The sequence below is a fragment of the Gallus gallus genome, chromosome 1 (genome assembly GCF_016699485.2).
Source record: "Gallus gallus isolate bGalGal1 chromosome 1, bGalGal1.mat.broiler.GRCg7b, whole genome shotgun sequence".
Classification (NCBI taxonomy): Eukaryota; Metazoa; Chordata; class Aves; order Galliformes; family Phasianidae; genus Gallus; species Gallus gallus.
The window spans coordinates 70,806,083-70,820,171 of NC_052532.1; the positions used below are offsets into that span (position 1 = coordinate 70,806,083).

The 14,089-nt window shown below is 38.7% G+C and overlaps 1 long non-coding RNA gene across 2 annotated transcripts in view; it reads left to right on the forward strand.

Annotated features, from left to right (window-relative positions):
* The window catches only part of LOC121107699, a 60,623-nt gene extending 46,576 nt beyond the window's left edge, over positions 1-14,047 (forward strand). Inside the window, exon 6 of one of the 2 annotated variants that reach the window (XR_006932209.1) lies at positions 13,770-14,047. This is a non-coding gene — a long non-coding RNA (uncharacterized LOC121107699). The remainder of the gene's footprint in view (positions 1-13,769) is intronic. The other variant, XR_005842014.2, reaches the window with a different exon arrangement.
* Positions 14,048-14,089: the final 42 nt, after the last annotated feature.

Here is a 14,089-nt window from a genome sequence, read left to right on the forward strand (position 1 = left end):
TGTGCTTCCCTGGAGGGATCCTTCCTGGTCACAATAGACTGTGCCAACTGCTGAAGGCTAGAACTGAGCACATGGGCTTGTCCTTCAGTACTTGAGACGCAGGCCACCCCTTTGGCAGGGCAGGGATCTGAGGCATTAGGATTTTACCATTTCATTATTTACCACTGCATAGCCATCTCTTGAAGAACATTGTTTGCAATTGCCACCCTTATATTAGAATGGAAAAAAAAAGTCCCCACAGGAAGGAAAAGGAAAAAAAAGCAACAGGATTCAAGGTTGCTCCTTAAATTTGGGAGCTTCTGTTGCTTGCATGAGAGAAAAGAGGAACTGGGGTTTGTTCCCTGCCCTTCAGCCCTGCTTCCATTTTCTAATTTCTTCTAGTTAACATTTGTTTTCTCTCCTAGCTGCAGTTCTCTCACCATAAGCCTGTACTAAGTCATGGGCCAGGTGCATGTTTTTCACTGCACTATGAGGACCACACTAGCTGTACATCTCAATGCACAGATGATTGCAGAATTTGCAAATCCTTTTCCCCCTCCCTCATAGCTGTTCTTGAGGTTTTGACTTCTTCAGCAAGCCTTGCCGCCATGGTTTTCCTTTTAGTGGTTTGGATGCTGAGGCTAGCATTAGTGCCAGTGCCATACTGTTTGTTTTCAACAGCACTGCTGGAGTATTTAACTTTTTTCTGAGATGGGTCTACTCTCCTGAGTTGGTAATCTGCAGCGTATGAAGGCTGCCTCCAGCTCTCTTTGGAGAGCTGTGGGGTTCTGTGGGTACTGGACTGCTGCTTCTGTATCAGCTTCATTGCTGGCTTCCCTTCCGTGATGGTGGAGAAGTCATTTTGGATGCAGTTTTTAAAAGCATTGCTGAAAGTAAGTGAGACTTTTGTTCCTTAGACACTCCAGCTTTTTGGTGCATTGTTCCATGCCTTCACTGTCCATCTGTCCTTCCACCTCTCTTCCTCACTGATCATTCGGACTCTTGCCAGCTCTTGGGAGCTCCACTGCTTTTTGCTGTTGTTTCTGTTTATGCATTTTGGCCTAATGCAATGGGATTCTGGTTTCAAGTTAACAGACAGCATCTCGGGGCAAACAAATGCAGGACAGGACTTGAACTTGCAGTGGATGAATCTGAAATCTAGGCTGGACTATTCTGATCAGGGGATGTTTATCGTAAGTGTTCTTCTCTGTTAATCACTTATGCGTGGTGGACTGAACAAATTCATGTGTTCGGGGCTGTTTGCAGCCCTGATTAAAATGCAGAAGGAGTCTGCATCTGCATACCTGGTCACAGAAGGTGAGAGGGGAGGTACTGGGGTCCTTGAGAATGCCCATGCATAGGAGGTGTCTCCAGCCCATGTGGAGAGAAGAAGAGCTGCTTCTCAAGGCCTGTAGATGCCATGCAGTAGTCACATCTAAAGCCATGCTGTGGACAGATGGCTATGCACAGCCCAAAGCTAAGTGCTGCTGCTACTGGAAGATGAAAGGAGGCTGCAAAGACTATTAGCTGCCCTAAGGAAATATGAACCCAGCTGTGATAGAGAGAGAAGTGCAGAACGTGCAGGTGGGACTGTGGGCTACTGCAGATTTGTATTCCCTCTTTTTTTTTTTTTTTTTTTTTTTTTTTGAGGAAATAGAAAATACTGATATGTAAAATATAACTAAATATTAATAATTAAAATTTATTAATAATAATAATTAATAATTAAAAATAAGCAAAGAAACAAAACCCATAAGTATTGCCAGGGAGTTTATTCCTCCAGCATTTCCAGGTACATGTTAAGGTACTTGAATCCATGTTTTAAAAGGAAGATTTTAAAGCTGAAAACCCGGTACATAAGGTGACCTAAATGAATGGTGACTACACATCAGTTCCATCAGAGTCTGATCTGAGGTGCACAAGAGGTGCTGCTGGGTGATGGGAGTTTGTGCTGGTTCCTTGCAAGCAGGATTTCATTGTTAAATTTGTGGCTTTGCTTTGTAAATCTGGTAGAGCATTGCTAACTCGGGTCTATGCAAGACTGTAAGTATTCTGTGCCACAAATTTTCATCACTTGACTATTACACCACCTGTATGTAATTAGCAACTTAGCATCAAAGGATAACCAGAAAGTTAAAATGGAAAACCTAGTTGATCTAATTTTCTATTTTAAGTTTAAACAGCCAAGAAAGGGCACCACAAATGTACATCAGTCCCCTCACTAGACAGATTCTCTCAAACATTTATTAATTTTTTTTTAACCAAGAGCATAACTGCTTGAATGCATATCAAACACATTGTTATTCATGCTAATATTTTCAAATTAGAAGCTATCTGTGGTGTATTTTACAGAAATTGTTTTAGTGCTAGCCAAAGCTTTAAAGCTGCTGTTACTGAGGGTCTGGCAAGACAGGGATCTGATGGTGGTTTAAGCATTGTATGTGTTCGACTCGCATTCAGGAGTACTTCTGACAGACAGATCTTCAGTACTAGTTACAAGTCATGCAGACAGTTACGTGCCTGTGTTGTCCATGCTGAATGAATGTGGTGTCCCAGGTTTGCTTTCCCAGAAAGGCTGGGCTAAGGCAAAACATCTTTTCAGAGCTGGAAATAACTAGGGCATTGCTCTGTGGCATAGCTCCTGGGTCCCTGGGTTTCCAGAAGTGCCCATGAAACTTTGCACCTGAAACCCCTTAACTTGCCTGCTTAAACAGCAACCAAAATAAGCAACTGCCTGCCTTAAAGAGCACACACGCACCAGTTTTATGATCCTCCCACTATATCCTTTCCCCAGGACTAGCTTCTCTGCTGCCAGACTGAACACAGCACAGCCCAACCACATGAAACCCGCCCGGCTGACTGAGAGGTTTCTGATTACAGAGCCAGCTTCAGACTCAGCTTGGCCCAACTGCAAAGTTAATTGGAAATATTTGTCCAGCGAGCTTGCCTTGTGGATTTTGTGTGCTGTTTGATTTCCTCATTCTTAGTGTTTAATCTGTCATATCAGAATGTGTGGTTAGTGCAGTTGGTTGGCACCGTCTGGAGGAGCAGGAAGGAGAAGCCAGGAGATGGTACGGCCCCAGCTTGTGGCTGGGCAGAGAGTCCCCATGGATGCCCCCCTCCACAGGAATGCCTGGTGGGGTGAGGGGCCAAGGTTTCGTCCACAGATTTCAGAGGAGGAGGGTTGACAGATGGCTGCCTGCTGATAGCAGCCACTCGTTGGGTCACTGGCATTCAATACAATGCCCTCCTTTGGGCAGAAGTGATAGAAGTTGCATATCGCTGTGCAGGATCATTGGCTGATTACTCCAGTGTAATTGCCAAGTAATCCTAATTGTGTTTGTTCTTTAATCCAAAATGTTCTTAAAGACTCAAAACCAAGTCCACGACCCTCATCTAAGTAAAAATATTTGTTTCACTGCTGCTCTAAAATTAGGTAAATCTCTTTGCTTCCTTGCTCTTTTTACACTAGTTGAGCAATGCCTTTACTCTGTTTTAGAGCTCTTTTGCCAAGTTTTTGTCTTAAGCACTAGTGACAAGAATATGAAAGGAATTAGAAAATTATTATAGGATTAAGACAGAATCTTGCTCATACACAAAAGACATGTTGATTCCTTGTCCTCTAAAGAGAGCAGTATGGGTTCTGCATTTAAATCCGGCATAGCCCAATATAAAAGGAGCTCATGTGCAGTAATATATGTGGTAGGTAGGAAAGTAAAGCACAAAACAAGCTTTGATTAAATATCACACCCCAACACAAAAGTAATCTTTAAAGTAATAGCAAAAATCTCTCTCAGTTTTTAGTGGTACATTTCTGACTTATTGATCTTCTAATATATTTTTGCTGCTTCTTTCTCCTCAGCCGTGATATTTTGCTGTAGGAATGGACATTTTTTCTAATTCAACAGTAATTTCCCATATAATATAAAATTAGATTGATATTTTAGATTCCCATATAATTAGATAATATTTATTATCAAATTACACATAATTAGATTCCCATATAATATAAAATAGATAGATCACCAAAATGATTAATTGAATGTTTCTTTTTAGATTATCCTCCATATACAATTTTCAGCAAATATAATCCCTCCCTCTCCCCCATAACCTTTTCCTTATAACTACAGGTATGCCCACTTTTTTCATAGCAATGTTATATATATGAGAAGGTATTTTTGCGGGGGGGGGGGGAGGGGGGAAGGGGAGAGGTTGGGAGGAATGACATTCAGCTCTCTTGATTACTCTTTTTTTACAAAAATTGACCAAAATAATCATTATTTTAAAACTCTACTAAGTGGACTTCCATCTGTTTGAAGCTCCCAGCTCCCAGCTAACTAACAAACAGTTCTAAACCATGAACTTTGAGAGCAGTTCTTGCAAACCATGAAATTCATGTCAATGGGAATCTTGCATCAGTGAGGACTTCCGGATGTGGCTGTGTGCATTACTCTGTTGCTTATTACAGCTTCTGTTTTCTTCTCCCTTTGAAAGTCGTGTTTGAAGTTGCTTCTTAATCTCATAAGTTGTTGACTTGAAAGGGCCTATCAGCCCTCTTAAGTATGAGTCATACCGGCTCTCAGTCATCAGTATTGTCCAGAAATGTAACATTTCCCTTCTCATCTCTTCTTACCCCCTTCACCAAGGGCAGCTGTGATTCATACTTTGAAAGAGTTTGATTTGCATTTGATATGAGTCAACAACTAATTCAAGATCAAGAAACAGCATCAAATGGGCCATACAAAAAGGGAAGGAAGCTTTCTTGTTTACTGTGGTTGAGTGACCATTAGTGGCTGGTTCAAAAGTAGAAGCATAGATGTTATACCTGAAAAATCAAAAGGTAGGCTACTCTGTCTTGAAAATCTCTTCACACAGACACTACTCGTGTCTAAAGAAATTAATGTATGCTGAAATATATCATGTTCCAAATAAATCAAAATGTACAGTTTCTTTCTTAAACATACTTGCCAAGAGAACATTTCTGCTTGTATTTATTTACAGAAATCTTTTGCGCTTTTTATAGGCAAGCAGGATGATAAAAATATCTCCTGTAAGAAATTATTTTAGGAATGGACTTAAAGTGTACAAATCTCATAAGTAATTATATGCTTACTTGCTACTAATGCCTGTAGGCTTTAATCACCTCTTTAAAGGTAAGTACATTTATAAACGATTTTCCTTCATTGAGGTCTAAATGCATAGAATGGGGCAGAGATCCAGGGAGGGGTCAAGACCAGCCAAATGTAAAAATTGTAAATGTAAAAAAAGACTGTAAAAATTCAGTAGATCTCTACTTGCAAATCTAGAAATGTACTTCAGAGATGTGCTCCTACCATTGATCAATTCAAGCTGAGTGATACAGCTGCACAGCAGCACTTTGTGAGTGGACTGCATCCTTGGGACAAATTTTCCTTGGGACAAATCAGTATGCACAATTTGAATCTTGTCACTTAGCCACTTTTTTTTTTCAAAACTCACTTTGGCCATAAATGACTTGTATCTTTAAACTGTAGTGAAAGAAGAAGCTGGAAGGGTTAGGAAGGGAAACAAATTCATAATACCATGTCAAGAAGTAAATTTGTCTGTTTTCCCTGTGCTAGTCTCTTGATAATCAGCTTTGTTTTTTTCATTTCCCTTTTCACATCATCTTGGTTGTGTGCCTTAACTGTATGTTATTTGAGCCCTGTCATGTGTGTTAGGTGGTGACCAAAAAACAGTTGGCATTTTCAATGTAAGGTAGTGGCTACTTAAAGAAAGAGTCTGAAAGAAAGGGAGATGGACCGCCGATTAAAGTCAAGCTGCTTACGTTAATAGCTGTGAACTAAGGAGACAAAACAGTGTTGGACATCTCTGAGGAGACATGCCCTTTCATCTCTCCATGAAGGAGGAGAAAAAAATTAATTGACGGTTGATCCTCATTTTCTTTTCTACTGTGCTCTGTTTTGGAGCTTTGAGCCTCTGGGTGTTTGTTTTTTCCTCTTTCTTTTGTGCAAGTTTAGGGTAGCCACTGTTCGTATGGACCTTAGTAATATCATCAGAGAAATGAACAAACTTGTTTTACAGGGAACAAGGGATTTTCATAACAGCATTTGCTTTCAAATACCTTATGTGTGCTATTTTGTGCCAACAAAGACTTTAAATCATATGATGTATTGACATGGTATGGCTTTTGCTGAAATTAATTTCCATCTATGTATAAAGATTTTCAAAAATCTACACTTTTTCAAAAACTTTGTTTCTCCAAGGCAGGTAACTTCTTATATGCAAACAGAAATTTTATATGTCAGATCATGTAATTCACAATTATGTAATCTACTGGTGATATTTCTGGAAATTAGGAATAATCTAAACCCTAAACATCAAGACTTACTCATCTAAAAACATAAAGCCTATCTAAGCGAAATGAGGGCTTTAGTCCTAACCTTGTTTAAAATTACAGTCACAGTATATATAAAGGTATTGTTTTTTTCCCCCACATTTTCTGAATATTTGTACTTTTTACATTTGTTGTCATGGTGGTGTGTTGTTTTTTTTTCCCCCTTTATATCTGCACTAATTCTTCGCCAATTTCCATGTTTTTCCAACCAGTATTCTCCAATCCTGATATGCTTACTCTTTCATGTACTCTATTTTGTATTTCCTGTTTACATTTTTTACTCACTACTGATCTAGAACCTTTGAGTAAAGTGCCACCTGCAACATACATTTCTCCTCCAAAGCTGTTGAAAAGAATATGTATATGTTTAGAAGAACAGGCAGCCTTAATGACTGCTATTACCTTGCAAAGTCTCATTTTTGCATTATGGTCTCTTGTAGTGACAGATTACATCCTGTCTGAGACTGAAAATATTTTCTTGAACATATTTACATTAACAACATCAGGCTTTGGTGTTTGTACTACCTCTGTTTTATTTAAGACTCAGACAGAATGTCTGCTGACAAAAAGTCTTTCCCATGTTTACGTTCTAGCTATAAATCATCTAACTGCAACTGAAAGAGTAACCTCTTCAGCCAAAGTTGTGTTTGTGTAGCTCTTTTCTCTGCCATTGTCATAAATGGCTTGCAGTCTGCTTCTGCAAGTATTATCATTCCATACAGGAGTCTTTTTTTCATATGTTCATAAGCACGGAAACTTTTTCATTTTTCTGTCCATATTTGCTGGCATCCAGCTAAAACTAGATTTCTTGCAGCACTAACTACAGTCTCTGGTGAATAGCATTTTGTAAAAGATGTTGCATGGCCTTCATAGTGAGTTCAGTGGGCAATTCTGTATAGCAATTACAATCAGATAGTCAAAGGAGGGGCATCTTCTTCATTAACTGTCCTTAAACTACCTGTTATGATTACATACACTGTCCATTTTTTATTTTTTTCAGATTAATGTTCTTGGATTAATAGTTAGGGCATCCAGATTGGATATATTTTTTTTTCTTTCAAATCTATTATTCCTTCTTTTTCAGTAGAAAAATTGTGATAATTTTCTACTATACCTCTACCACCACCTCCAGGACCCCTTGATCACTCCTATTTTACCTAAATGTTAAGAATTCATCCCTCAATTTACAATTACCCCTCAGTTTAACTTTGTGGCTTACACCACAAACTCCACATCGAGTTTATACCCACAGCAAAATACCATCAATAAACTCTATTGCCTTCCATATCTTCTTGTGCTGGGACGTCCTTTTGTGAAATCATATGGGAGCAGAGCATAGCCTAAAGTTTACAGTACAGCACTGTATTCAAACAGAGCAATTTAAAATTTCACATAAATTAATTCTCTTTCTAAAGTAACTTTCTACAACCCAGATGAAGTACTTAGGGTACTTCATGAGATGAAAGAGTGATAGGTATTTGGAAAAAAAAAAAAAAAAAAAGATTTTTTTTTCTTTTTAATAAGAAATCTTTCCTTAGGATTTAGGTGTAGGAGGACTTTCTCCTTCCTCTTCAGGAGCTGGCAGAGAAAAGACCCATTCTAAAGGGGCATTGGTATTCTCTGCTAGATTGAGTAATAAGTCTAACTTTCCTTAAGTTATTGTCTAAGTACACTTCTAGGTATGTGTTGGCACGTATATAACAAGGAAATTGGGTTCTGTTAACTTCATTTTATATTCTGTTGATAGCTTTTCTATGCCATTAAAAACATCTGAAGATATATTTTCTACCTTTTAGTGGCTTCTGTCCTACTGTATCCACTTTCTTAACAACCTAATATCAGGCATTTTCACCCCTTGAGTAAGTACTCCCTTTCCTGAAAATGTTTTATAAGAAAACAATTATAAATGTTATTTCTTCAAGATTTTGTTATACTTTCACATGGAGTTCATATCCACACATAACGGCTTGAGTTCACTCTAGTGGTATCAAAGAAAGCTTTTATCAACTTGTTTTCAACATAGATAGGTTTTTTCTTCAAAACCATTTCTATAACTCCAATTAGCTGGTAGCCTGTATACACTCTCTGTGTATGAAAATAACTTATGTGCTAAAGTCTAACATAAAAACATGATATTTTGGCTACTGGTTGTAGCTGTCTTTTGAAAAGAGTCCTACCCATTTTCTTCTTCTTTACCTCACAGTATGGGAATACACAATCTGTTTCTTTTTATTCTGGGCTTTGACACAGTCAAAGGCCTTGCTAGAGCCAAGATATACAGTATGTACTGCCTTTCCCTTGCCACAGAATGCATGAGGTTGGTGTGCATGTTTTTCCCTTGGTAAATCTATGCTGACTGCTCCCATTCAGCTTCTTGTCCTCATGCCTCAAGTGGCTTACAGGAGGATTTTCTCCATAACTTTCTCAAGGACCAAGGACCAATGAACCTTGTTCCTTCTTGCCACCTTCTTGTAGATGGAAGTGAAGTTTGCCTCTCTTCAGTGATTATAATTCTCACCCAATTACCATGATTGATGGAAATGGAAGGGCAGCTCACAGTGACATTGGCTTGCTCCTTAAGCATCCATCTTCTCTCCATGAGGTCCTGTATGTCCGCATCGGTTAAGTGATCCCTATCTCAATTTTCCTTTGATGAGGATACTTACTGCTTCCTGCCCAAGGACTAGGTTCAGGGATCTGGGTGACCTAGGGGTAAAGCCTACTGAGAAAAAAAGACATTGTGTAACAGGCTTTTCCATGACCCTCTTCACTGAATCCCTTTGAGCAGTGTGCCCATATTGCTCTTACCTTTCCTTTTGCTGTCAGTATACTTACAAAAATCCTTCTTGTCTTCACATGCCTTTCCAGTTCCAGTTCCAGCTGAGTTTTGCCTTCTACAGCTCCAACCCTGGAAGATAAGGCAGTGTCTCTGCAGTCCCCCTGGGTAGCCTGTCCTTGCTTCCTTCAGTCAGAAGCTTCCTTCTTGTAACTGAAACATATCAGTTTTCCCCTTGCATTTGTTATATGTATCTCCAAAGTCTTCCCATCTTCTTACCTCTCCTGGGAAATTTCTATTTCCATGTGTTCATTTTTCCTACAACTGTATCATTGTGGTTTCTGTAATCTAGAATGAGAACTAGATTGCTCATCTCCATCCAATAAGCCTTGTGCTTCTGACCCAGTACAATTCAAAATCATGGCAATTTTTGCCTTCCCACCACTCACCATCTACATGAAGAGGCAAATGTTGTTTGAACCTTTCCCAGTTGTGTGTTACCTTTATTGGAGCGGTGCTGGGAATGGCATTAGCTTTTCCAAGGCCTGCACTTACCCCTTTGTCTTTTCCTCAGGTTCTGGAGGTTAACTCCTGTTTTAACGGCACCAGAGTGAATATCACTCTAGAGAAGATATTGCACTACAACTTATAAAGTACAACAAGTCTTGTATAGCATAAAAAAGCTCACAGCCAATGAAAAGAAGGTGCTTATGAGATACAGAGGTGGAGGGGGCTCTTCATGAAGCCAGCTAACTCTAAAAACAGGATGAAATCAAAATGCTCCAGGCCTTTTAGAGGGCTAGTCCTCTTGTAGCATGTCTTATTTTGCCCTAACCCACATTATTCTCACAGGAACAGTAATGTGGCCTTCTTTTTAATCATATTCCAGTTCCTCTTGTGCTTGATCTGGAAAGGAAAATACAGTAGGCTAATGCTTGGCAAACTTTAAGTGTAACAGTTGAGAAAAAGCCAATTGTAAAAATATGTATTTTATTTTTGAAGATATTTCCAAGCCTACTTGACTTCCACGGTATTTCTAAGAAAATGAATTAATTCACATTTCCTCAGTTTTCCTTGTGAATCATCTTTGTATCATGCACACATGCTCACTCAAGGTGGTGATAGTTAAGGTGATGTTCTGCTCTTTGTCAAAGGCTGCTGCCTAGGATTATTTCCATTGCACAGTATATATTTTGAATACTTTTTTTGTGCACACATTTTGAAAATTATTTTATTCCAGTATTTTAGGAGTTCACCTTTTCCCAATAAGCTTTGAACTGCTCAAATTGATTAGTTGAAGGACAAGAATGAATCACAAACAGAACTGAGTAAAACTTAATTTTCTCTTTCTAATTTACTAATAATTTCACCTACTTTTGCAGTGCAAAAGGTTGGGAGGGAGGGCACTCATTTGTGAAAACTGAGTGCCTATAAACTCATATTTTATTTCTATAGGACAATACAACTGTCATTTTTACAGATTCAAAGGAATGTCTCAACATTTATTGCGATTTTATCTGTAATACACAACGTAGGTTGCAGAGCCACACTGACTTTACATAGAATAACAAATGAGAACAAGTTGAGGAATGAGAACAGCAAAACTTGAAAAGCCTTCTATGCCGGAGTATAATTCAGGCTTCAGAGCACATCTGTGGCTCCAGAATCATGTTTATGAATTGCCCACAATCTGTTTGGGTCTTATATTTTGACTTTGAAGAATTTTAGAAAGAGTTCTTATTTATTAAATTATTAACAAGGACCATACCAGTCCTATAGAGAGTTTGAAGTATTCAGAAGTGAAATGGACATCTTGAAGGATGCCGGTGAAATGGTACCTTTCAGTTCTCACAGCTGATTTTCCTTTGTATTGGAGCTATGTAACTTTAAGTTAGTGTGTCACAGTACATAGAGTTCCTGTGAAATTCAGTCAGGATATATCCTGTAAGATTCTTATGGAGCATACAACCACTGAATATGGATCAGAAATGTAAAAATTGACCCAGAAATCTGCAACAAGGTAGAGCTGTGCAAGGTGTCCACAGTGAAAACAGAAACTGCGTGAGATTTATTTAGTTTGAGGATTTACTTAGAAATTAGGAATAAAAACTGCATTTGTTCTAAGGTCTGTTTGAGTTACTAGCTTGTCTACTGACTCTAATTCATTTGCAAATAAACCCGGGTTGATTTATAAAGCAGTATCAAAATAATACCAAACTTGTGGTTTCATGTGGTTTCATATGGTTTCAGCCAGCCGCAGTAATAAACCAGGTAGCACTCAGTAGATTTGGCTGAATTTGGAGAAGATATTTAAGGCCATGAGAGCCCCAAGCTCAGAATGGAAATCTGGGGGTGCCAGCTCCCTCCAGGAGCCTCACATGAGGTTGGACAGCTTCTGCAAGGAGTCCGTCTTTATGGGAGGAGAAGGGTTGTGTGTCTGCAAGGGAGGGCTGGAAAGCTGATTTGGGGAGCATGGATGCAGGCAGCAGAGTTTCTGTGAAGTTCAAGGCTACTTAATCCAGTTGTAAGCTGATTGTTGCTCCTTGCATTATTATGGCTATTTGTGTTAACATTTTACTTGAAAACATGCCAGATTTTATCAGCCATTGGTGTTTTCAGAGAAGAGTAGCTATTTCTGGAGGGAGTCTGATGTTTCCGTGACTGCCTCTTCTGCGTCTGTCTGTGATTCAGAAGTAAACTCAACCACTTGGAGTATAACCCTCCATAGTTCTCTTATATGTGCATAAGTTCATGTATTAAATTTATTTCTCATGTTACATTTATTTTAAAATGTCACATTTCTGTGTGTATTTAAAAGTAGCCACAAATTTTTATGAGACAATTTAAATGCTAACCAACTACTTCTTTGGGGGGATTGGTGTGAGAGTAAGTACTTAAAAAGCTGTGATTGTGTCAAAGTTGGCTGATATTTCCCAATTATTCATATCTAGAAGTGTTATCAGCCATCACAGAGTGTCACCAGCATCATTTTAAATTCTCTTCACCTTCTTCAGTCTGGGTTTCATTTGAAAAGCAGACATGCAGTCCCCAGTGAGAATTAAAGCAGAAGCATTAGCTTGCAAAATATATGCCAATGACCTAATGATTCTGACATTTCCACAATACGAGCTTTACAAGAAGGCACGCAGACAGCAAAGTCTGTTTTTCTATCTCATATTTTTTTTAATGGCTAAATGTTTGTAGGAAACAAAATGGATTTATTCTGCTCAATCCAGGGTATAATATCAGGACTTATCCGGTTCCGGGCCCCAGGGCTTCAGACAACTAACAAAACACATCTTACTTCTGCTCTGCTAGCTCTCTGTTATGCTTTTCACATGCAGGAAGAAAGAGTAAAAGCATAACCCAGTTGAATAAAGCAGCATGGCCTGCTGTTCTTTGCTTATGAAGCATCACATGATAGACATCAATTTAAGAAGAACCCCCCACCTGTGGTTGAGTATGCATGCAGCCGTCAAGCCATTTTGTATAATATGAAGGGAATTTTACCATCCCCATCACTGGCAGAGTGCAGGAATATGTTAAATATGTTAATGTCTTACCAAACGATGCTTCATTATTTTTGAATAATCCAGTGATTTTACGCTATTTAAATAAAATCAAAGATGCTGCTCCCCCATCTATTTTGAAGTGCTCCAGCCTTTCAAATCTTCTCCTCTCATAGATGGAAAGAAAGCTAATCTGAGCTTCTCCCTGTAGATTTTAAGTTCCAATTTGCCTTTTGGCTCTTCAGTCACTGTTTATGTAAGGATGTATTGGGATAGGGCTGTCTGCCATGATATGGTAAAAAAAAATAACATCTTTTCTAATAAAAATAAGATGCTATTTAAGCGAGAGGTTAAAGGAAATCCATCCTCTCCTTTGACCTTTCAGACTCTGGTAAGCGTAGACCATGTAGGGTCAGTTTTATGACACAGTCATGTTAAATGGAGTGTGTGTGATTTATTTTAGTTGCAATTTCAAAGAAGGTTTTGATCATGAGAGGTAGAAGGAAAGATTCATTCAAGTGTGTTCTTGTTATCTTTTGTGCCATACCTCTATGGAAAGACTGCTTCATGCTTAAGACATACCATGTTCAAGGACATTCCCTTAACTGGGATTTTCTTGTTCATTTTTTTTTGTATTCTCCAAATCTTCCCTCTCATTATACTGAGAAGTTATAAGCTGAGCTGATGGCAATAAGAAAGTATTAAGGATGTTTGGCATTTGGTCGGACCCTAGACAAGTAATTCCGTCCGTGTTGTTCTCCTTTCTCTCCCTCTTCTGTGTGCTGTACTTAGGTGATGAGTGAGATGTGGCAATTTCTCCTACCTGCAAATACTTGGGGTGCAAAATGACATAAATTTCAGAAATGGTCTGTGTACATGAGAATCTTGTAAATTTGAATCATTTCCTTGTGATTTAGTTTACAGCAAATAAACAACAATGGAATCACTAGCAATTCATGAGACAAAGCCACGACTGCTGTTGCTGACTGTAATAGAAATATTTCAAATATCTGGCTATGGACCAAGAAGTGGCTGGTCACCATGTGTGAAAGCCAAGTCCCTTTAAAACAGTGGAAGAACCATTTGGAGGTGGTTGATTCCTCTTCTGCTATTTTTTTTTTCCTTGCAGTTGCACTTTCTCTCTGTGCACAGAGGAAAAACACAGCAGATGTGACCACTACCATACGGTGCCTTGCTTTCATTTTTACCATATGCTTCAATTTGCTGCAGAGGTGAAGCCCACGGAAGCCTTCTACCTTTGAAGAACTACTTAAGGTGAAATGACTCTGAAGTGCATTAAAGGGCGTTTACTTTAGGCATGTTATTTTTTATTTTTATTCCTATTGGAATTGTCTAATGTTATTCATTAAACTAACAATTTCTCCCCTCCTTGTTCTTAAGTGTGACTTGTGACCTTGCAATCTATGTATTTTGTCATCACAGTGTGTT